Raw genomic sequence first — 23,233 nt, 5'->3', positions numbered from 1 at the left:
CCAACTTCTTCAGTGTGTTCTTAGCTCCCCAGCGGCAATTTATGGTGTGTTTATTCTGTTTTCCTCTTCCATCATAACTGCCTGACAGGGTTTAAACTTTCTTTCAATTGTTTTCCAATTGGTAGTCAGGACACATTGTCTGATAAATTCCAAAGTACTTAAGGAGATAATGAAATAGAGTAATTGAATTCCAGATTGGTGTCCATTTTGTAGATAGCATTCATCTTAGAAAAACAAGCAAGATCAAAATGTGTCAATGTGGAAAGCTTTGCAAAGGCTCCTTTTTCATATAACAGAGGTGCTGTGCTTCACCAATTGGTCAGTTTTGCTCCTTGTGAGATCATCCTTTTTTTTTCAGTTGCTGGAATGTCAGGTAAGAACTGAGCAGGAAAGTCCTTTTGGATGGTACCACCTTGAATTATGTAACCATAAAGGATACATAGGGCTTCTGGAGTCAGTACCTTTACATACAGTTATACTTAGTGCATGACACTTCAGAGGCATGTAACTCTTTAAGAGCCTATGAACTCCTAAACCAATCTGGAGCAAAGAACCCATGGGGATATATGTGGAAGCAGGTGCTTGGTAATTTGCAAGTCCAGGAGGAAATGCTTCACTGGGGGAATCCCTCGTTAATATTGTGGAGAACTTCTTTAGCCTCAGACTTGAGTTACTCTAAGCATAAGAAGCACCCAGAGTATATAAGAGTATACATGAGTCTTAAATAAGTCTAGTGGAGATCTTCTTGGGAAATAGAATTACTTGAAAATTTCATAGTTTAAACCCTGAATGGAAAACAAGAGTTGGTTTTCTTACTTGACAATGTAAACTCTTTTGTCTCTTTTAGCCACATTTTGTTCTTTATCATACCAGGAGCTGAAAGCAAGGTGAGGAGTGGCCTCTGTGTGTCCCTGTTTTGCACCTCTAGAAAGTGTCATTGTTTTAAGTTTGTAGTTGTCATTGCACTGAATCAGAATGAAAGGCATTGGATTGTCTTTGTGGCTTAGGCTTAACTGGTGACCCTGGAAAACTATACTCATATCCTGAAAGTTTCCACAGAAATCAGCTTGTGAGGAAAATTTCTGGAGAGAAATGGTGTTTCAAAAGGACCTCCTTCGATTAGTGTTATCAGGAAATATTTACCATTTTTTTAGGTCAGTATAATTTATCACCTGGATACAAGAATAAAAAGTACTGGACCACAGAATCCACCAATGTTCAAGTTACTGTAAGCAATGAAGGTGAACGCACACTAAGATTAATAGATAGCACAGTAGGAGATTAAACTTTTATATATGCATATAATATTAATTATATTAACACACTAAGATGACAATACATTAATATAATTAGCATTGTACATTAGCATAAAACAAAAATAGTCTATTTATTACCAACAACCTTTTTTTTTCAACATCCGAAGCTTTTTTAATAACAGTGAGATCCAGGGTTAGTTTTTGTTTTGTTTTGTTTTGTTTTGTTTTTGTTTGTTTGGGCTTTCTTTTGGATTTTAAAAAATATTTTATTAATTTATTCATATTACATCTCAGTTGTTATCCCATCTCTTGTATCCTCCCATTCCTCTCTCCCTCCCGCTTTCCCCCTATTCCCCTCCCCTATGACTGTGACTGAGGGGGACCTCCTCTCCCTGTATATGCTCATAGGGTATCAAGTTTTTTTTTGGTAGCCTTCTATCCAGGGGGTCCTAGAAACATACAAGAAGAATATTATAATGGGCGGATCTGGGCCCAGGGCTCCTGCTCAAACTATGGCACCAGCCAAGGACAATACGTGCAGTAAACTTCTAATCCCTACCCAGATCTAGCAAATAGACAGGGTTAGTTTTTGTAGCCTCGGCTGGCCCTTCAGCCTCTGCCACGGTCGAATTTCCGGCCCTTGGAGTGGACATAGGGTTTGATGTGGCTGTGTGGGGTTCCTGAGGCCTTGTCAAAATGCCGGTACACTTCTTGGCCCTTCTGAGGACCAGACAGGAGCACAGTGCCTTGGCCTTTGGGAGACTCCAGGGCCAGCTGGTCGAAGGTGAGGATCTTAACCCCAGCCTTTAGGATGCGACTTCGGGCCCGGCTGCTCACCCGCAGCACACACTCCTTCAGCTTAGGTATTTCCAGGATCCTCACATCATCTGTGACCATCCTCACAACCACAGCGGTTTTGTTTTCTCAGCCAGGAAGCTTTATCTTTCATATGATACTTGACAGGGACAGGGGTGGCCGGTTGGTGCAACTCATGAATAACCTTTTCAGCACAACCTGATTGAAGGTAGAGTTGGTTCATCTGGCCAGAAACCTGTACAACTTGACTAGAGGCCGCAGGTAGATGTGCTGACTTTTGGACTCCTTGTGCCGAACCTTTCGGTCCTTGTGACTAATGTCAACATCCACGATGGTGCCTCTTGCTAGGCCAGGTCCAGCACCAACATTCAGTGGAGAAAGATCTCCACATTGTAGGCATCCCAATTTTGTACTATTTTCAGTAGATTATGGCCTCAAGCCCAGATTGTAAAGAGCAAGAGTTAAAATTTAGTGTATTCTAAGTTCCCTGTTCTTTATTTTTATATCTCACCCATTCTTTGCTTCATTCGCTTAAGATATTAATGTATTTATTGAGTAGATCACGGTGGCAAATTCCTCTATTCCCAGGACATGGGAGATAGAGGCAAAAGAATCAAGAGTTCAAGGTGAGCCCTGGTACAGGTAGAGTTCAAAGTCAGCCTGGTCTACATGAGACCTGATATATTTAAAAGAACAAAGGTGTATTTACTGAAGTGTCTTTGTCAGGCATTGTACTATGAAGTGACAATTTTGGATTTTTTAAAACATAGAAATATTATAAGAATATGTTTTGTTTTAATCTCAGATGTAGGGATGTCGGGCTGCTTCCAACTGTTCACAGCAGCTGATTGTGATTTGCCTTGTGCAGAAGCATGGTTTTGCTAGCTGCAGATAGTTCCTGTGATTGTGCGACGTTTGGAATTCTGGGAACTTTTCAGGGGGGTTATAAATGCTAGATCCTAAAAAAGCAGGGGGGTCAGTGGTTGTTGGTCATTTAGGATTTGAGGTTTGTTAGGAGCCGTGTTCAAAGAACAAATGTCATTCACTGTCTGGCATTGGTCTGGATTCTGCATCTGGTGGGCTGGTCCAGGCACTGCTTGTTTCCAGACAGGAACAAAGACATCAAGGTCAAAGGTCCGTTTTCTATCTCAGGAGCCTACTTAGAAGGCTCAGGGCTCAGGCCAATGCCCAAGGCTCCAGGTCTCGCCGGGTGGCGCGGGTTGAGGGAAGTGGAAAGTGTGGTACATTTGCACAATGGAATACTGCTCAGCTATTAAAAACAAGGAAATCTTGAAATTTGCAGGCAAATGGATGGAACTAGAAATGATCATACTGAGTGAGATAACCCAGACCCAGAAAGACACACATGGTATATACTCACTTATAAGTGGATGTTAGGCACATAATACAGGACAACCGCACTACAATCCACAGACCTAAAGAAGCTAAATAACAAAGAGGACCCTAAGGAGGATATTTAATTCTCATTCAGAAGGGCAAATAAAACAGACAGCACAAGCAGTTGAACAGAGGGAACAGACCAGAGCCTACCTACTCTGAAAGACTCCACCCAGCAGGGGATCTAAGCAGATGCTGAGACTCACAGCCAAACTTTGGGGCATAGCACAGGGTGACTTAGGGAAGAGTTGGGCGATAGAAGGACCTAAAGGGGACAGATAGGAGGAGCTCCACAAGGAGAACAACAAAGCCAGCAAATCTGGGTCCAGGGTGACATACAGAGACTGATTCATCAATAAAGGACCATGGATGCAGAGGACCTAGACTCCCTCCCTGCTCAGATGTAGTTGATAAGCAGCACAATCTCCATGTGAGCCTCATAATATGGAGAGTAGGGATTGCCTCTGACATGGACCATGTTGCCCACTTTTTGATCACTTTCCCCTGGTGGGGCAGTCATGTCATCCCACAGAGGAAGAGTATGCAGACAGTCCTGATGAGACTTGATACACTGGAGTCAGATGGTCATGGAGGAAGGCTCCCTCTTTTTGAAGACTAGGTGAAGGGGGAAAGGGAGAAGAGGGGGAGGGTGGGGCTGGGAAGAGATGAAGGAGGGGGCTACAGTTGAGATGTAAAGTGAATAAATTAAAAATAAACAAACTTAATATAAAAGAATATAAAATGAGATTACTAGTATCAGAAAGGTAGTGGAAACTTGAGTTTCCTAAAGGCCTGTGGTGAGACCAGAACATTACAGCTGTGCTGCTGTGCTAAGCATGGTAGGATGCAGGCAGACACCTGAAACAGACCAGAAGGCAGGTCCATTGAGATGCAGGCCCTATGGGCCTAAAGTAGGCCTGGTAGGTACTTTGCCTGAGGTCAACACTGAACTTGCAGCTTGTGGCCGACTGACCAGCAGTCAAGCCCCCAAGAGTTCAGAAGCTTGGCTGGGCAGGTAACTGCTTGATTGGCAGCTGAGTTCAGGAGTCCATTGGTAATTCTCCAGGGAGGAGAGGAGCCCTCCCTTCCCCAGAATAAATGGAGTCTCAGTCAGTCATGGTGGAAGGATGGTGCAAGCATGAGAGAGAGAGAGAGAGAGAGAGAGAGAGAGAGAGAGAGAGAGAGAGAGAGAGAGAGAGAGAGAGAGAGAGAGAGAGAGAGTTTATTTTGTGAAACAGAGACATTTTTAGACTTTGGGCAGTCGGAGGGGGTTCAAGGGTGAATGTGTTTGAGGCTAGAGATGCTACAGATACTTGACTTACATGAAGTAGTACAGTACCTCATTTACGTGCAGTAACATGGGGTCCTATCACAAGAACACAGTACTTAATTATCCTATGGATGGGGGAAGAGCTTCCAGGTTATGTTAAAGGTCATTTGCTGAAGGCTAAGGTCTCCTTAGCATAGGGTGGGGTATTTCCAGTAATCCCCAGGTGCTTGCTCGACAGGTTCTATCAGGAAAGGGTCAGGCCTATAATCTTCTCTGGGGGCTATGTGACACTCCTTAGAAGATCTGAAGGTCCCCAGAATAGGCAAAGAGAGAGCCCCACTGAGAAAGAGAGTCTGTCATAATAGACCAAGCTCAGTTGGCTATCTGGTAACATCAGGCTTTAACCTTTCCAGAAGAGACCCACAAAAAAAGAAAGAAAGAAAGAAAAAAAAAGAAAGAAAGAAAGAAAGAGAAAGAAATTAGATTAATATTTTTTCCTATTTCCTTGATCTCCTCTATCGTTTCTCTCTTATCTAGTGTTAGGGGTTGAAACTGGGGGACCAAGGGTGGGAAAAAGAAGAATCCATAAAGTACCAAAGACCATCGATAATACTAGGCATAGAGGATATAAGTAGTGAACAATGTAGGATTTCTGTTTTCAAGTTTCACAAAACACCTGCAAAGAATAGCAGTGAGCACAAACTTTGCAATCATATTGCTTGGTTTTGAATCTTCATATTTCTACTTAGCAGCTGCTTGACAGCAGATAACTCATTAAACTTCTCTGTGCCCTGATTTCTACTTCTGAATAATGGAGATAATAATAGTCATGAGTTCACACAGTCATTTGTTATGAAGAATAAATGAATCTGGCCTATATTAACTATGTGAGCTTCTATTAAATAATATGAAGCTTTATATTTTAGTGGAGAAGATATTTATCCTAGGTCATGATAGCAGGGATCAAACAAGTTGATACCTGATCTTGCTTGATTCTTGTTATAATGTTTTTTTTTCTTGGAAAATAATTTATAGTATAAATGGAACAGGATTAATATATTTTTATTTCCACAAAGCAAAGTTCACATTAGATAATAAGACAATGATGTTAAAATTCACAGAAATATTTTAAAAATCCTAGCATGTATACAGAAACACAAAAGATCTTAAATACCCCCAAACAATCCTAACTAATTGGTATCACAATGCCTGGTTTCAAATTATATTATAGCACCATAGTAAGCAGCACAGCATGATACTGGCAGAAAAACAGACACGTAGACCAGTGAAATTGAATAGAGGAGCCAGAAAAAACTCACACATCTGTAGCCATCTGGTTTTCAACAAAAGTGCCAAAAACATTTACATTGAACGTAAAAGACAGCCTCTTCAGACCATGATGCTGGCAAAAATGGAATCCATGGGTAGAAGAATTCAACTTCATCCTCACCTCTCATCTTGTACAAAAATCTATTCAAAATGGACAAAATATTGTAATAAAAGACTTGAAAGCTGTTTGAGGAAAAATAGAAGAAATATTTTAGTACACACGCACAGGTAAACACTTTGTGAATAGGACTCCAGCCATACAGGAAATAAGGTCAGCAATGGACAAATGCAGGCTCCTGGAATTTAGAACGTTTCCTTACACAAAATAAAACACCGTTTACAGTAAAGAATAAAGTCTTTGACATCTGTGTATCTGATAGCAGATTCACATCTAGACTATAGCTCAGAAAACTAATAACAAAATAACAACCTTTATTTGTATCTGAATTCTGATTTTCTTTTAATTAGCAATGAAAGTATTTTTAATTATTCAGAATTTCATATATGTATTGAAGAAAATATGATCATACTCCCCATTCCTTCCCTTCAAGTCCACCTGATCACCCAATGTGTTTTCATCGAAACTTAATGTCCTCTTTTTTGAAAGCAAGTAAGTCCAGTTAGTGCTTCCCAGCTATGAATGAATATGGAGCCATCTACCCGAGTATGAGTGACCTACCATTGGCCACAGCCCCAAAGAAAAACAATTTTTCCTCTTTTAGCACCTATCAACTGCCGATAGCTCCTAAGTTGAGAATGTGGCCTGCAAGCTTACTAACTAATGGCTGTCCATAGCAGCTGTTTTAAAGGGATAGTTGCAAAGATTAAAGGAGACAATGCATTAGGTACTTCTGTGCTGTCTTGTCAGTGGAGGCTTTTCTGCGAAACTGAAACACTGGTGCTCAGAGGAGAGCTGTGTCAGTACAGACGCAGGTGAAAATGGATATATAACACATCTTGTTACACATTTGAGAAGTGTTCAACAAATTGAGCCTTTGGGAAAGACAGAAAGGAGTTCTTCACTCAACCCACAATATTGGCACAAGATTTGTGTTTCTTTAGTTTTGCTTCCAAGTTGGTATTGATGTCAGTTACTGAGAAGTCTTGGCTTCTTCTTCTTCTTCTTCTTCTTCTTCTTCTTCTTCTTCTTCTTCTTCTTCTTCTTCTTCTTCTTCTTCTTCTTCTTCTTCTTCTTCTTTTCCTCCTCTTCCTCCTCCTCCTCCTCCTCCTCCTCCTCCTTGTCCTTCTCCTCCCCCACTCTCTCTCTCTCAGAAGTTATCATTTACCAATGGCTCCTACCTCCTGTCCTCCATTCTGGGATTCTGATGAGCTTCAGTTAGTACAGATCTTATGCCTGCTGTCACAACTGCTGTGAATTTCTCGTGTATCTACATTGAAAAACATTTTCCATGTAGTCGTCCACCACCTTTAGTGCTTATACTCTTTCTGCTCTCTCTCCAGTGAAGATCCCTAGCCTTGGATTGGAGGAGTGTAATGTAGCTCTGAGTACTTGTAAGGCTTGCATTTTATGTACCTTGTACTATTGTTGGTCTCTATGTTAACTACCCTCTGCTGTAAAAAGTTTCTTTGATGATGGCTAAGGACAGCACTAATCTATAGGTATAATGGTAACTCATTAAGGGTCACTGTAATACTGTATCCATTTAGCAGAACAGTAGTAGTAGGTTCTTGGCCTCAATAATGCTGCTGGTTATGGGTTCTCTCATGGAGCAGGACCCAAACCCAGTCAGAAGGTGTTTATACCTATCACGTCCCTGCTCCTACTTCCCCAGTAGGTAGTGTGCTCTTGCTCGGACAGTGGGTACTATAGCTTACAGGGTTTAAGGCAGGGTTATGATTGGTGATTACTGTTCTCCTTGGGGTGAGTTTGTCCTTCAGCATATGGAAGGCAGCCAGTAGGGAATTCCAGGTCAGTACCAGCTTAATTTCTCCATGTTTTATGACTCAACTGTGTGGTGTCTTCACCAACAGAGTCTTAGAATCAAGTTCTGAAGGGTAATCAAGAGCAATTGTTACAGTCCATAATGTTTTTGTGGGTCTATGGGACCCTACTAGACAGCAATCCAAAAAAGGGTAGCCCATTCTTGATACTGGGCATATGTAGTATCTAATTTGGGTATTGCCCCCCACCTTAATAAGGTAACTCTATATGAACTCTGTATTTATGTATGTATGTATGTATGTATGTATGTATGTATGTATGTATGGCTTCTATATGCTACCCAAGGATAACATTAATAATAAATCATACCCTGCTGTGAACCCTGTGAACTATTATAGTAACCACTGTCTCAGCAAGATAACACTGCCTACTGGTGCAATAGTAGCACAGATATTATAGGTATAAAGACCCACATATATTGACGGATCTATATGCATGTGTATGTTTCTATGTGCCTTTTTAAAAGGGCTTTGAGTGTTAGTTATCCTTCCTGTATTTCCTCCTTTACTTTGTCCTTTCATACTCCACCCCATTTAATGCTTTCTGTTTCATTATTCTCCCCCTCTCCTCCTTTGAAACATGTGATTGTAAACATCAGTTTGTTTGTGGCAATATAGTCTTTGAGATGTACATAAAGATTCAGTTTTTTAACTTTTTCATTTCATCTTATTTTTGTTTTTTTTTTAATATCTACTTTAACTATGTGTATAAATGTGTGTATGTATCAGGGGCGGGGATGGGGGTAATGAGTGTAGGTGATCATGAAGCTCAAAGGACCAAGATAGCCTTGGAGCTGAAGTTACAGGTGGCTGTTAACCACCTGGTATGGCTTCTGGGAACCAAACTGAGTTACTTTGTAAGATCAGTATGTACTCTTAACCAGTGAGCCATCTGTTCAGCCTCCTGTTTTTTCTTTTTTATACTTATTTGTTTATATTGCGTGTGCATGTGTATGGGTATGTACACAGGTATGGGGGCCAGAGGACAATTTGCTAGAATCCGTTGTCTCCTTCCACTATGCAAATTCCGGGTATCAAACAGGTTGCTGGGTTTGGTGACAAAGTACCTTAACCTCTTGAGGTACCTCACTGACTCATTAAAAAAAATCACACTCTATTGTCTAGGCTGGCCAGAATTCTATATGTAGTCTCACTTTTGTACTGACCTTCCAGCCTCAGCCCTCTAGTATTGAGTTAATAGGTGTGTGGTATCGTACATGACTTAAATTTTATTTTTAATTAAAAACAAGTATATGGAGACTGAGGAGTTAGGAGCACTTGCTGTTCTTCCAAAGCACGTGAGTTCAATTCCCAGCACACACGTGGTAGCTCACAACTATCTGTAATTCAGCTCCAGAGGATCGGACACACTCACACAGATATACATGAAGGCAAAATGCCAATGTACATAAAATACAAAGAAATTATTTTTTAAAAAAGGAAAGCAAGTATACATATTTGGGGAATATAATGTGATGTTTGGGTACATCTGTCCCTTGTATAATGTTCAAATTAGACTAATGAGTATAATAGTCCTCTTAAACCCCTATCATTTCTTTATAGTGAAACCTTCACAAGCTTCTCTTATGTACAATGTATTATTGTGTTTTTTCGTTTTCGATTTTTCTTTTGAAACAGGATTTCTCTGTGTAGCCTTGGCTATCTTGGACTAGCTTTGTAGAACAGGGTAGTCTCAAGCTCTCAGAGATCCACCTGCCTCTGCTTTCCTGAGTGCTGGGATTACAGGAATGCTCCACTGTGCCTGGTCTAGTTCATTCTTAAGAAGTCTTTGACTTGCTTTTCATTTTGCTCCTAGACCAGTTTCTGTCTTCTTGGAGCTGATCTAGCTGACTCTTCTGTGTCAATCTGTGTCCATTCTCAGAGGTGAGCAAGGCTTGGCAATGAGTCATGGCAGTGCTTTTCATTTGTAAGTACCTTTAAAAGTATTTTGTTTAATATTTCTGTATGCATATGATGTATTCTCATAGCCTTAGAGAGAATGTTTTGGAGTTTTCATTTTATTAGTATCAGAGATCATGACTTTGAATAGAAGAATGAAGTGCTGTTTATTCTGATTATCACAAGGGCTTCCTTTACTCTTTGAACCAGCAGCTGGTGAGACGGTTGAGTGAATGATGCTCTTCTCTGCATGTATTTCATTCAGAGAGCAATATGGTTTAGGTGAGATTAAAGTGCTTCAAGGGATGGATTACCTTGGCCTGGGGCTCTTTTTACGATAAGGAAACAAGCTAATGAAAGTTGCTTAGTCTGTCAAGAGCCATTTATTCTCTGCAAACAAGAGTAATTTCTTTCTTTCTCTAAACAGAGCACAGTGCAGAGTAGTAACCACCATGTGACCACAGCAAACAAATTGGGATTGAAAGTGACTTGAGTGTATAGTGTAGATGCATGAAATTGTGAAAGAACACTGTTAATTAGCAAAATTTAATAAATCACAGTCACATAAAAATTCTGAATGAAGAGTAGTTATTTTTGAAAAGAAATTTAAAGAGGCGAAGAGAAGTTGTCTTATTGGTGGAATGACTTGCTGAGTTTAATATGATGTTATTGTGCTGGCTGTCAGAAGGCCTAGTCCTGAGATTGATTTCATTCAGTAGGTCACCATCGGCACAAAAACCCAGCTCTCACCTCGAAGTGAATAAGAGATAATTTATTCTGGAGACAGGTCTGAGTGAGCAAGGCCCAGGATTGTGGAGCTCGGTGTCTTAGTTACTGTTCTGTTTCCGGGCAAAGACACCATAACTAAAGCAACTTAGTTATGAAAAGAATCCATTTGTAATAAAAGAAAAATAAGAAATTATTTCATTGGGGCTTCCTTATAACGTCATAGTGGTAGGTTATTATCATTATGCCAGGGAGCATGGCAGCAGATGGAGAGGCATGGTTCTGGAGAAGAATCTGAGAGCTTTATTTATGTCCTACTCCATGGCAGCAGGCAGTGGGGGAGGACAGCAGAAAGAGACTGACTGGGCATGACATAGTCTTTGGAAATTTCAAGCCCACACCCAATGACACACTTCCTCCAAAAAGATCACACTTACACCAATAATTCCTCACTTTCCAATCCTTCTAATCCTTCTCAAACAGTCCACCAACTGGTGACAAGGCATTTAATACATGAGCCTATGGGGACCATTCTCGTTTAAACCATCACACTATATTACCGCGGGTTCCCATGTGGATGTGGTTTCATGGACTTTTATAGTAGTAGAACAAAGATAAACCAAAGCAAAGAATACACTGGGTTCATCAGAGAGGCAGTTACAGAAAGATGGAAGAATCTGTCCTACAGACCTCAGACGCTGTCTGATGACATTCTTAGCTTTTGGCTTGGTAGGAGCTATCAGTCTGCTAAGTTAATAGATTCCAAAATGTTTTGATCTATTAGTTGCAAGATGTTCATTCTGACATAGGGGTGGACAGAGAATGGCTATTCAAGAGGCTAAAGCTAACCAAAGATAAAGTACATTTAGGCTCTGGACCTGCAACATTCCAGCCTCTCCATATCGCTGCAGTTCTAATTAATAGGTCTTTGCAGACAGTTTCCTTCTAGGCATTCTCATTTCAGAACACCTCTCTCTCTTTTTTTTTGTTTGGTTTTGCTTCTGTTTCATTTTTCTTGCAACAGGGTTTGGTTATATAATCTACCTGGCCTTACACTCACAGTGGTCTTGCTACAGCTTCCCAAAATGCTGTGAGTTTGGTATGCCTTGTTATATTTCTTTACTTACATTGTAGAGTTGTCACAAAGAACAAAGCAATAACAGAGGTTCTAGCTCTTTGATGATCTTTAACTGCCAGGTGGACACACACACACACACACACACACACACACACACACACACACACACACACACACACTCACACCAGTTAGGAGGTCCCATTTTTTAGAAGGTGTCTTTGTTATTTGCAGTTTTCTGCTCCAGCTGGAGCTCCCATCCTTTCCCCAAGAGACTCCAACTTAGGATCTGTTTTCCAGTCTTCCGTTACCTTAGTGTAATGGCTGAGAAGGGATGAAGATATTCTAAAGTCACACTTGTATTTCTCAATCTGATTATCAGATTATTGAAACAATGGACCCCAAAGAGATGGGAATCGCCTGCCCCCCCCCCCTGTGGAATCTCATTCTGTGAGAAGGAAAAGACTCAGCCAGAAGGGGAACTTGTTTCCAGGAAACAGATGTCATAGAATGCTAACAACTTGTCAGACCATGATAGATGATAAGACTGAAGCCCAGACACTGAGAGGTCAGAGGTGAGTGGGACCACACCTTGACTGGGTCTGCTTAGATGTACATGTTGGTGGATCTCAACCTTCCTAATGCTGTAGCCATTTAACACAGCTCTTTATGTTGTGGTGACCCCAATCATAAATTTATTTTTGTTGTTATTCCCTAACTGTAATTTCCTATTGTTATAAATAGTAATATAAATATTACTGTTTTATGATGGTCTTAGGCAACAACCCCTATAAAAGGGCCTTTAGACCTCCACCAAAGGGGTTGAGACCCATAGGTTGAAAACCACCACTCTATATAAGCATTAATTTCACTTCAAGACCCAAAGATGGACACAGCAGGAGTTGTGGTGATGGTTGCTGAATTTCTTTGTTCCTCTTCCAATGTGGCCTCTTTTTCACTTTCTACCATGGAGGTCCCATGAAAAAAAATATCCACTCAGCAGGGCATCCAAGCAGATGCTGAGACACATAGCCAAAGTATAGAATAGTGTTCAGGGAGTCTTATGGGACAACCTTGAGAGGTCAGGAGCTCCACAAGGAGACCAGTGGAGCCAACAAATCCTGACAGAGGAGGGGGCTGCTGCAGAGACTGATGCACCAACCAAGCACCATGCATGGTGAGGACCTAGACTCTCTGCTCAGATGTATTAGATAGACAGCACGGTCTCCTTGTGGGTCCCATAATATGGGCAATAGGGACTACTTCTGACATGGACTCTGGCCACCACTTATTGATCACTTCCCCCTGGCTGGGCGGTCTTGCCAGGCCATAGAGGAAGAGGATACAGGCAGTCCAGAGGAGACTTGATAGGCTGAGGTCAGATGTTAGGGGAGGAGTTCCCTTTCTGAGAACTCGGAGAGAAAAGGAGAGGGTATGAGGGAGGAAGAGAGGGATCAAGAGGCAACAAGGGGGTGCTAAAATTAGGGTATAAAGTGAACAAATAAAAACAAAATGATTTTAATTGGCTTATTGAGGATTGGTTTACAGACCTGGTTTAGGACACAAGATGTGAGCCCTCCACCCCCCAGTCTTCTAAATCAATTTTTAATAATATCTCTTCTCTCCTGATCCAAAGCTGCCCAAGAATCCCCACTCACTATTGAATCAACTTCCTATTAGTTGGCCTGATATTCAAAAGTTTTCATGATCTAACTCCTACGGAGATTTTCCCTGCATTCTGTACTCTCTTTATATCCTTGTATACTCTGTGCAATTTGTCACTGAAAATTGTCATCTGGAAATGCATCACTTTTTCTTAGAACTTTAGGGCATTGCCATTTCCAAATTTTTTTTTTTTTAGTTTTCGGGCACCAAGACCCAGTCATTCAATGTCTTTTTTACCATGTGGTGGGGCTCTGAAATTGAGCTCCAACAGAAAGAGGCAAGATTTCTGAGGACTCAGCTTAAATTCCAGTTTCTCTCACAAAACTTTCTCTCTTTTGTGGGCATCTGTTTGCAATGATCATCTCAAGGGGATTCAAGCATTACGTGGTGGCTGAGTGAGATGAGTTCTTATACCTTTGCCAACTCAGTTCCCTTTTCTAAGCAGTGATTTTATGATAAAACACAAGGGGTGAATAATGCTGTTCTGGGACACTGAACAACACTTTATCCCAGACTTCCTACTCCATTCTACCCTGAGTTTCTCCTTTCCTTATTCATACTGGCAGGATACCCTCTCACTTCCACCAAAAAGGCAGCTCCATTGGGAACATTTATTGGAGCAGATAGAATGTGTGTCAACATGGCTGTGAAAGAAATGGCACCAGTCTGTTGGCCTGGCACATACTACCACAAAATGTTTTTAATTACTGTAAATAATCTTTCCTCTGTTCTTCTAGCACTCTATGCAATTCTGTAACCACTGTCTTGTTCATCCTTCTTTAAACAAATGAATATATGTATGTTCGCCTGAGTGTATATGAACCACATGCATGCAAGAGACCGCAGAAGTCAGAAGAGAGCATTGGATCCCCTGGAATAGAAATTATGAGTGGTTGACAGATACTGTGTAGGGGCTGGGAGCAGAACCCAGGTCCTCTGTGAGAACAGTTAGGACTCTTAACCTCTGAGCCATCTCCCCAGCCCATCTAACTTATTCAAATTAATATCTTTCTTTATAGATGCTAATCTGTGAGGGAAGGGACTCTATTTTGTTGTCCATAGAAACTTCTAGTGTTATGCAAAGCTTAATGGAATGACTTGACAGTAAATAGAATGTTTTGAGCAAAAGATAGAAAATAACGGATTTCTCCATCTTTATACATCCATTGTGGCATTAGCCTTTGTGTCACTTCTGCTTGTGGCTGGACAATGACCAGTCTCTTTCTGTGAGGGAAAGACTTGGTCCCATGCCAGATAACCACTTGGCTTTGAACGGTTGTCCACCTCAAGCAGGGGAAAATATCAATAAACTGTAGCAGCCATGAACCTTCTACTGGGAACCAATAGCTAAATGGCACACAATTGCACCAAAGTCTCAAAATCCTCACTGGGGTCTCATATAACTATCTTTAAACGTTCTAACATGTGATGACATTGAACCCTGAGCCTCTTCCCTCTACTCCCTAAGTGCCTGGGTTACAGACATATGTTATCATACCTGGCTTACCATCACTCTGACTGTGATGGAAGGAAACACCAGAAGGGAAAGACCAGAATGAGCAAAAAGAACCACAGTGGAGCCCGTTTTGTGCATTCTGCGCTGCCTGAAAGAGATGCTGCAGATGGCATAGAGACCATTGATAGTTTTGATAGGGGGTTCATTAGGTCATGCTGGTGTTCTCTTTGTATTTATAGTCCTGGCCATTGTACTGGCTCTCTCTCCCTCTGCTTTCTTTTGTCTTCCCAAATGCCTCTCCATCTTCATTCACCTCTATCCCCTGTTCTGGGGGTTAAAAGTTAAAGGGGCCAAGGTAACAAGTATACTTTCATTTGGAGCAACAATTTGTTAACTTTCCTGAGGCACAGTGATTTGAATTATTAAACTTGTATTAAAGGTAGAAGCTTCACATAGAAACAATAGTGAGGAGTCCTCAAATTGTTGGGATACCAACTCATACAATCACCACATACTAGATGGAGACAAAATGTTGTGGATCCAGACAGAATTTGAGAGAACATACTTAACTTTAACAAAATTATTACAGAAAAATAAAAAGGCTGGTCATGAGACTCCCCTCTGACCTGAGGGGAGACCCAACATTCCACTTGGGTTGGGGTGGCTAAGTAGTCACCCCTATGAAGGTGAACTTACCTTAAGCCCTGCTAAAGAAATAGGTGGGATAATTGGTTTTGTAATGAGATACCATATTTGCCTTCCCATAATCCTCACTCCTAGTGTAGAAGCTTATGGGCTGCATCCAGGTGAAATTCCTAAGTCTGCCTGCTTTTCTAACACAAAGCTTTTCCTTTTCTTTCTATCTCTTTTCAAAGCACACTTTGATTAATACTCTGGGCTTTTCCCCTAGAGTATTTCCCTTACTCTATAGCCTCCCGCTCTGCCACATGGCTGCTTATCTGTCATGTGTTTGACCTCAAGGCCAGCATGGCTTTTCCCCTTTGCAGGCCCTTTCTCCTTGTCCAGGTAGCTACTGAAGTGCACAGCTTGCCTGCCTTGGTGATTTTCCTTTAAACTCTGATAAATTGCCCTTGAGCATCCCTTTAGGTCCATTCTTAAATTATTTTATTAATGAGACTAAGACCTCCCAAAGAGGATACCTATTACCCCTGTATCACAATCCATGCTACTATAGAAAGAAACTGATCAGTGCAAAATGAATAGTCAGCAAGGAAGCCTGGTGTGGCCAAAGCTGGAAGGATTCATTAACAGTCTGGGAGGCATGCATGTTCTAGGCAGCAGAGACTTGGGTTTTCCTCTACTGAGGGTAGACTACACTCTGGCCTAGGCAGAATACCTTGAGAAACAGTGGCTTTGCTCTCTTCTCAGAGGTCAAGTCCACCCTGCAATCCTTTGATGTTAAAATTTGAAACGTGTTATCTTCATGCCAACGTGAATTAACGCACACATAAATATCACCCTAGCCTCAGTTAGTAATCAGCTCTACATGAATGTGTGACACTTCCACTTCCGATTCCCCTGGCAAGCTCTGTTAACGTGGTAGTGTGAGTCACTCTTCTTGAATCTGTTGCATGGAAAACAGGAATGGTTTTTTTTTTTTTAACTTGTAAAATTGTGAAATAACTGCTGCATCATGGTGCGTTTACCAAAGGCTCCAAAAAATAGCTGTATGTCTAGCTGACTAATCAATGTTTGCTTTCAATGACCCACCTCAGCCAGGTGGGATAGCACATGCTTATAAGGCAGTTAAGGATTGGAAACAGGAGGCTCACGGTTCAAGGTCATCATCTGATACTTAGCAAGTTTTAAGCTAGCTATATGAGACTCTGTCCAAAAGCGACCCATCTCATCCCCTCTCTCTTCTAACAATAAAACCGGGATTTCACCAGCTCTGTGCCACCTCATGGCTAGCTAGCTGTGCAGAAATTTGAGGTTTCAGCAAATGCCTCTTCTGTGCACTCACCCCCATCCGCTTCTGTTGAGGGGTGCTTGTTCCTCTTGTTTGCCCATTTCCTCTTGCATACTGAAAATGCTTCAGCTGTGTTTGTGTTGTTTTCTTCCTTCAGTTCAGAGCAATCTGTTCAATTTGAAGAGCCAGCAGCTTCTACAATGTGCTAGAAAACAGGGTCTGAGTAGCAAGAAACTTGATTCCGCCCCCCCCCCCCCCGTGGCAACGTGGCAAATATCTCACGGATGCTTGCCAGGTTAGAGGCAATTAAATTACTTTAGGCCAGCGTGACTTGTCTGCTCATCCGCCATCATCATCTCTTTATCTCCTTTAAGCCATTGCTGTAATGAGAGCAATTTTTGCTTATTCTGTTTCCCTACCTTCTGCGTTGCTATCACCATAATAGTGTTTCTTTAGCTGTGCTATTTAAAACGCTGCACTGCCTAATATAATTTACATTAGCTATTGTGATCAACATTTATACCTGAAAAGAAAGTTTTCTATTTAGAGATGATATTTGATAATGTGGATTGAAGTGTGTCCTCACAAAAATCATGCATTGACATTTTAACTCCAAGTGCTTGAGAATGTATATTATGTAAAAACAGGGTGAAAAAAGTGTAGATGGTAAGATAAGGTCATACTGGTGGGACAGATAGAATCTAACTTGACCAGGCCCCTCATGAGAAAGGAATTTGGAGACAGATATATTCATGGAGAATGCCAGTTACAGATGGAGGCATGTATTGGGATGCTATATCTATAAGGTGAGAGGCAAAAAAGGGTTCCTAAGAAAGCAGCAGAAGCTAGGCAGGACATGCAGAACAGTTGCCTCTGCAGATAGACTGATGTTAGACCTCCAGTGTCTATCATTTCTGGCTTTTTATCTGCCCATCTTGTGATTCATTGCGTACGGCAAATACTTGATTGATGAATAATCTCAGGTAGATACATTTTTCCTAGGGTAAGGTATACACAGAGTATGAACTCGAACTTTATGTATTTGTGTTGGAACGCTGTAAACTCTAAAGCATACACAAGCCTGAAACTATGTCTCCTGAGCAGACCCAAGTTAGTCAGTGCTGAGAAGGGAAGAAGAGAAGGAATAACAACCAAAAGAATCCATGAAAATGTTGTAAGAAAACTGATTACTTTGTATACTGTGTGGGTGCCGTGTCGACAGTGGCTAGAGGAAGGCACCAAATATCCTGGAGTTTTGAGCAGTTGTAGGCTGCTATAGATATTTTGGGAATTGAACCTACATCCTTTAGAATAGTAGCCAGGACTTTTGACCAACAAGCTATCTTTCCAGGCTTGTGTATATTAATTTAAAAAGACATATGAGAGTGTATGGGTTTTCTTTTACACACACACACACACACACACACACACACACACACACACACACACACACGCAGTATATATAAATAATAAAATCCCAAGTTTTCCTTCCCTTGACCATAATGAACTGTGTGCTTCTTCTAGGGTAAGTGCAGAACCCTAACCATACATAGTTTGGTTCCCTACCCTGGAAGTAATTCAGCCCTGCTATGTGCAGTGTGTAACTATACTTGTTCCCTTCTCAGTTCTGTCAAATAAGGCATCTTAATACAAGCCTATCAAGAGAAATTTTACTTGTTTGCATTTGTACTCTTGATCCAAAGGCTCCTTCCAAGAACTTTAAGGTGAAACAACTTATCAGACAGTGCTAGGTAGTCACAGCCTCCCAAAAGCTTGCAGTCTGCCATGGGTCTCTTCACTAGCTGATGGATAAGGACCAGCCCTTGTTTTTTCTACTGCCAATGCTTCAGCCTCTCACTGCCCTAACGCTGGCACCTCAACTGCAAGCATCTGATACTTTGCCCTTTGCTTTCCAGCCATGGGTATCCATGGCAGCAATATTGGAAACAGAAACAAGTGCCAGAGGCTTTCTCAGGCCAGTCTGGCCTTTCCAGAGGCCAGCCAACAAGGGCAAAGCTTGCCCATCTTGTAGCCAAAGCACTGGATCTCTTTCAATTGGAAAATCTTTCCAGGAACCAGAAACTATATCTGGTCTTCGTGCTATTAAGGAACTTATTTTTTTTTTATGAAGCCAATTCCTGGCTTACTCAGGGGAGTCAAAATTCAGGGGAGATGTGTTATTGGTAAGATGACCCCATTTCCTAGACCAAAACTTGGTTAGAGGTATAATGTTTTATTTTTATGAAGCATATTTATATATGTGAGAGCCTTTTGCATATATTAAAATAATGTTTAGTCAATGACCTTCCTTAAAAAGAATAGATATTTGAAATTATATAAAATGAAGACAGGTGGGAATAATTCACAACAAATAGTTCTTGACCACCTACTGTATACTGAATGTTCTCAGTATTTGAAATATATCATGGCACAAAATAACCACTGAGATACCTGGCCTAATGAATCTCACATTCTATAAGCAGAGCTGTCTATCACCAAATCTTCAAGCCTACCTAAAGTGTTTTTTTAATCAAAATCATTTCAGTTATAATCATCTTATTAAACAAATGTTCATGAAAAGAAATTAGCTACTACAGTCATGTTTCTGTATGCTACATGACAGATACTGAACAAAAACATCTGGAAACTCAACTCAATGCAAAAATATCTGTGTGCCAGACACTGAAGGGGATCAAAAAAATTAATGAGACAGAGTCCCTGCCTTCTGATGAGGATAGCTAACTAATAAAGGCACAAATACTATGATCTGCAGTGACAGGTGCTGCAGCCAGCACCATCTATTCTGTGTTCATATTTCTCCTTCTTGACCAATTGTCTTCTCCTTGCAGAAGGTGAAGGATGGCGGTGGGGTGGGCAAGAGTTGGTTCTCTCCTATTCCCAGGTGGGTTCCAAGATAGAACTTGCAGAAGCAGGCTCAGCAGTGAGAGTCTCTACCTGCTAAGTCAACTTGCCAGTCCCTCAAATTACTTCCTCTGTCACAAAGGCTTCGCCATCTTAAGCCAGACAAAACTAACTAAATAATTGGAAATAAGAAGCTGTGGGTTTGGCCTCAGTTAGTAGAATGTTTGCCTGGCATGCAGGATACTCTAGGTTTGATCCCCAGCACCACTGGGTGTGGTGGTACACACCTGTAATCCCAACATTCAAGAGGGGGGGGGCAACCAAGTGTGACAGCAACAGCTTATCTTGGACTCCTCTGGTGGACAACTTACAGGGAGATTGCATGCCTGGCATTGGAGTTTTTAGACAGTCTGTGGATCTTTGGATGAGCCTTATCATCCACAGTGGTAAAATGTGTTTATACACACACACATACACATGTGCGTGCGCGGGTGTGCGCGCGCGCACGCGCACGCACACACACACACACACACACACACACACACACATACACATACACACACACACACTTATATACATATGTGTTTTTAGGGAACAAAATATGTTTTCCTATGGCTGTTAAAATTATTCTTAGTATTCTTTATCCCTCCTTTCCCCCTCTCTTAGTAGTTTACTTCTTCCTCATATTCAAAAAAGCCCCTCTCACCTTCCAAGCCCCACCCTCACATCTTCCTACTCCAGTTTTCCCCAATAAAATCTCGCCATCACTTGTCTATCTCTGTGAAGAATGTGTTGGTACTCTCTCAGGTCCATAGATGTACACTCTCAGTCTCGCAACATAAAAATTTGCTATTGAAATATAAGTCTTGATTCACCACGTGCTCAATCAGCACAGCTCTTAGAAGAGTATATTAACATTAAGATTAATTTTAGCCAGGCCTCGTGGCACCAGCCTGTAACAGCAGCTACTTAAGAAGCTAATACTGGAGGGTCAGAAATTCAAGACCTGCCTATGCTACAGCCAAGGCTGGCTTGGGTGATTTGGTGAGAACCTGTCGCAAAATAAAAACATGAAGAAGTGGCTGTGGGATGCTCTAGCATGTTTGCTCCTGATTAGGAGGCGTGGCATTGATGAAGGCGGTGTATTACAGGGATGGACTCAGGTTTCAAAATCCCTGGCCACCAGTCTCTCTCTCTCTCTGTCTCTCTCTCTGTCTCTCTCTCTGTCTCTTTCTCTGTCTCTGTCTCTCTCTGTCTCTGTCTCTGTCTCTCTCTCTCTCTCTCTCTCTCTCTCTCTCTCTCTCTCTCTCTCTCTCTCTCTCTCTCTGACTCTCTGTGTCTCTGTGTCTCTGTATGTCTCTGTCTCTCTGTCTCTCTCTATGTCTCTCTTTGACTCTCTGTGTCTCTGTCTGTCTCTGTGTCTGTCTCTGTCTGTCTCTGTCTCTCTGCCTATGCTTATGAATATGATGTAACATCTCAGCTACTGGTCCAATACCATACCAGCCTGTTTTCTGACATGCTCCAGTCATAATGGTTGGGGACTCATCCTGGACTCAGTCCTCTGAAAGTGCATGTAAGCCTCCAGTTTAATGCTTTCAATATAGACTGCCTTCAGTCTCTTCACAATACAATAGTACCTAAGACACCTAGGTTCTATTCTGACAAGAAGGGAGAAGGGAGGGACAGTCCACACTAAAAACAGTAGGACAGCAAAGTCAGCAAATCTTCAATGAAAGCTTCATCCATAGCTTTAGGTTTTGCTATCAAAGAATTCTAAGTTTGTCTGACCTTAGTTTCTGAAATTCAGGGAGACAAAGGAAATTAACATTCATTGATCATTTACCTCTTCAGTTTATACTGATAAGTTAATATTGAAATGGAGATTGATCTGATTGTTACGCTAGATGTTTGGAAATTTCTACATTTTTATTTTCTAGTCATATTCTTTAAAGACAAAGCTTACTTTATCAAGTAATTATCTGGGGCAACATCATTAAAAGCAGAAACTCCAAAGATAAACATATTTACTCCTGACAGACCTTAATATTTAAACTCTGATGCCCTGTGAATTGGTGTTTATTGCATACTTCCTGCTCACTAGAGTTCCTAAAACAAACAGGTATTAGGTTCACCTAAGGAGAACAATGCCAAATCAGTGTTGTGTGATCTTAGTAAATGTTGGAATTATATTTATTTCCTGTCTCTGTCACTTGATGTTTTTGATTGATGTAAAATAAAATTAGTCTTCTGTCCAAGTTCTGCTTAAGAATTCATTCCACATCCATGGGATTCATGAGACATTTTATGGTAAGAATGAGGTACTCTGGGAAAAGCTTTGGGGAAACAAGGCAGTTCAAATGAAGCTTGTGAGAAAAAACATACGCCAACACTGTCAAGATGGATATGCAGATAGTCCCTTGAGGATGCTCCCTTTTAAAAGGAGTCATCTACAAGGGAGAATTAAACAAAAGAAGCAAATTGTATATTAGGAAGTGCAAGGAGAATGTATAATTTACTCTCTAATGCCAAAATAGACCGTATTTCAAGATGGGGTTTGGGAAGAAAATAGAGCAACTTCAAACAGTACAAGAGCATAGCTTAGTTCCAAAGGTTGAATTTTAGCTGAAAATATATGCTTCCTTGGTGTGTTCAAGATAATGACATTTTAACATGAATAAAATGACACCAAATTTATATATGTTCATATTGTTTTGTGAATTTTAAAGGATGGTCAGCTGGCCATGGTGGCTGTGGTGTTTGAATTATAAATGTCCTCTATAGTCTCGGGTATTTGAACACTTGGTCCCTAGTTGACGGTACTGTTTGCAATGTTTAAGTTGGAGGAAGGATGTCACTAAACTGGAGAGTTTAAAGACTTTCATCACTTCAAATTTACTTGCTCTTATTTCCTGCTTGTGGTTTGCGATGCGAGCTCTGAGCTATCCCTGCCGCCATGCTTGGTGCTTGCTGCTCTATTTCCCTGCTATAATGGTGATGTCCTCTTATCCCTCTGTAACCATAAGTCCAAAATAAACCCTGCCTTCTATAAGTTGCCTTAGTCATGGTGTTCCATTAAAGTGGCTCATGAGTATAATGCCAGACCTCAGGAGGCTGAAGCAGGAAGATTACTGTGAATTTTAAGCTATCCTGGACTACAGAAAGATCCTGTCAAGAAAAAAATGACATCAATTGTGTTTCAAGGTACATATCTCTTAGTAATGTTCACACAACAGCAAGGAATATCATCCATTGCCAAACCACAGGGTAGGGACTACATCAAATTCTCTGCCTTCATATTATCCTTTCTCTTCTTGAACTTAACAGATTTGGCATCCTTCCCCTGGGCTGTAATCAGAAAGTCCTTGATTTCCTCAATGTTCTGTGGCACAGCAAAGGGCACTTGGCTTTGGAGACCACACCCAAAACACTCCCAGCAGCAAGAACCAAAGAGAATGGAAAAATCCAAATTCCCATTTTCTCGAGGTTTATTGTTTCAATAGTTTGGTAGATTAAGACACACAAGTGTCTTCTTAGAACGTCTTCATTTCTGCCAGACCTGTTACAGTTTTGTGACTTGTTTGTTATGAAT

At 41.1% G+C, this 23,233-nt stretch overlaps 1 pseudogene across 1 annotated transcript; it reads right to left on the bottom strand.

Moving 5' to 3' along the window:
• Window positions 1-1,838: 1,838 nt before the first annotated feature.
• LOC311601151 (large ribosomal subunit protein eL18-like) lies at window positions 1,839-22,599 on the bottom strand (annotated as a pseudogene). The gene is made up of 2 exons: window positions 22,541-22,599; window positions 1,839-2,484 (listed from the first exon to the last, which is right to left on the bottom strand). The product of its transcript is annotated as a large ribosomal subunit protein eL18-like (transcript).
• Between the last annotated feature and the right edge of the window lie 634 nt (window positions 22,600-23,233).

Source organism: Acomys minous (assembly GCF_964271855.1).
Source record: "Acomys minous genome assembly, chromosome: 7".
NCBI lineage: Eukaryota > Metazoa > Chordata > Mammalia > Rodentia > Muridae > Acomys > Acomys minous.
Note: the sequence above shows the minus strand (reverse complement) of the source record. Positions and strands in the feature narration are given on the sequence as shown.